This window comes from Asparagus officinalis, chromosome 4 (assembly GCF_001876935.1).
Source record: "Asparagus officinalis chromosome 4, Aspof.V1, whole genome shotgun sequence".
Taxonomy (NCBI): Eukaryota; Viridiplantae; Streptophyta; class Magnoliopsida; order Asparagales; family Asparagaceae; genus Asparagus; species Asparagus officinalis.
In genome coordinates, this window is record NC_033797.1 from 111,620,866 (window position 1) to 111,623,122 (window position 2,257).

General features: G+C 40.4%; 1 long non-coding RNA gene across 1 annotated transcript; it reads right to left on the reverse strand.

Annotated features, from left to right (window-relative positions):
* On the reverse strand, positions 1,357-1,735 carry LOC109836088. Its single transcript, XR_002245822.1, has 2 exons — positions 1,646-1,735; positions 1,357-1,568 (listed from the first exon to the last, which is right to left on the reverse strand). It is a non-coding gene; the product is annotated as an uncharacterized LOC109836088 (long non-coding RNA).

A 2,257-nucleotide genomic window follows, 5' to 3' on the forward strand; every position in this document is an offset into this window, starting at 1 on the left:
AACTTGAGCCATGATGTAATTCTATTACCACCAAGATTTTTAAGAGAGTAAGGTCTAATAGCGTTAAGTTAGACTCTTGAAAACCTGGAATGTCAACTACAAAGAATATAATACCATCTTTAACCAGTCTAGTCTTCTCTTAGTCAGCTCATTAAGACCTCTAACATTCCATGTACCGAATTTCATAATTAAGATGACAACCAACAAAACTCAGGAAAAAAATAGGAAGGTTAACAGAACCCTCGTGCTCTCTTTGTTTCTAGAGACTTAATACGAGCCAGTCCTTCTGAAGGAACAAGCTCCTTAAGTCGACAATTAAAGAAAATGCTGACTAGTTTTTTCACTAGTAGAAAACAGAGCATTGGCGACGGGGAAATCTGTCACCAATGCAGTCAAATCCGTCACGAATGCACATTCGTGATGCCAACTTGCCCGTCACCAATAATCCCCTCGCCAATACACATTGGCGACGGGGTCATCCGTCGCCATTGTACATTGGCGACGAAGAGGTATTGGTGAAGGGAAATATTGGTGACAGGTTTACCACCGTCGTCAATACACATTGGCGACGGGGTGCTTTCCGTCACCAATGTGTTTTGGTGATGGCAAGATTGTCATCGTCAATACACATCGGCGACGGGGTGCTTTTCGTCGCCAATGTGTTTTGGCGACGACAATCTTGCCGTCGCCAAAACACATTGGCGACATGGTGCTTTTCTGTTGCCAATGTGTTTTGGCGACTACGAGTTTGCCGTCGCCAAAACACATTGGTGACGGCGTGTTGTCCGTCGCCAATGTTTATTGGCGACAAAATGCATCCCGTCGCTAATGTTTATTGGCGATGAAAATCTAGCCATCGCCAAAACACATTGGCGATGAAAAACACCCCGTCACTAATGTGTATTGACAATAGGGTTGACCTCATCGCCAATGATTATTGGTGATTGAAAGCACCCTGTCGCCAATGTTTATTGGCGACGGTGATTAATGTACATTGGCGACTGATTTCCCCGTCGCCGATGTTCATTAGCGACGGACCTTTTCGTCGCTAATGAATGTAATTTGAGAAAAATAAATTGCTACTTTTTGAGCCCCATTTGGGAATATATATCTGTTGCTTCCAATATTCATAAAATATTCAACAATATTCACATTCATCGATTCACATCTAACAATATTCACATTCATCAATTCACATCCAATAGTATTCACATTCATCAATTCACATCCAACAGTATTCACATCCAACAATAATCACATTCATCATTCATCGATTCACACACACACACACTATATATGCTCAACACAATCAAAAAATCAACAAAAGTAACAAAAGTAAAAAAAAATCGACAAAAGTAACAAAAAAGTATAACTTCACGTATATATATAATCCGGAGGTCATTATATGCTCAACACAATCCAAAAGTCGATAAAAGTAACAAAAAAGTCTAACTCAGTACTCATTCATCGTAGTCATCTTGGTCCCTATCGTCGTGATCCCTATCGTCGGCAGCGGCTGCATCAAAATGTCGTATCGTACTGCTGCTTCCTACAGTACCTCCTCTAGCCTGAAAAGAATGTAAATCAATATGAGAATATATTCCAAATATTCATAATAACTGCATATATAATATGACATACATACCTCTCCATCACTTATAGCTGCATGCTCATTAAATGCCATCCTCATGATATCCATGTATATAGGCTGTGGAAGCAAGTCCTTTAAGGGTTGAGAATCGATGAGTCGCTGAACGACATCCCAGGTCATTTGTGCACCGTCTAACTCGTGTTTAATAGTGGGAAGAAAGCTTAAAACCAAAGAGGCTTCAACATTCTTCAATAAGTATTGACCAATCTTACCCACGGCGTATGATGTGTCACATGGTCGCGTCGAGATCACAGATTGACTGTTAGGCTTATTGGTGGTGGTGAATTTCTTAGCTACAACACTTGACAAAGAAACTCTTCCTTTCTTTCTTGGTTGTAAACCGTAAGCTCCGTCGACGACTTCCATCCACTTGTCTCTGGTCATGCGGTTAGGCTCTACAGGAGTGTCCTCTGTACCCTGAGATTGACTGACACGGGTCAAGACCTCGTTTTGAGAAGCTTCCACCGCAGCCTGTATATCATATATCATAAAAGTTAGAAACTTTGATGAGAAATCATTAAGTATATACAAATCTAAAATTAATCTTATACTTACGACCAATTCATTAATTTTCTCCACTTTTTTGTCACTTCCCTCTACATGTTC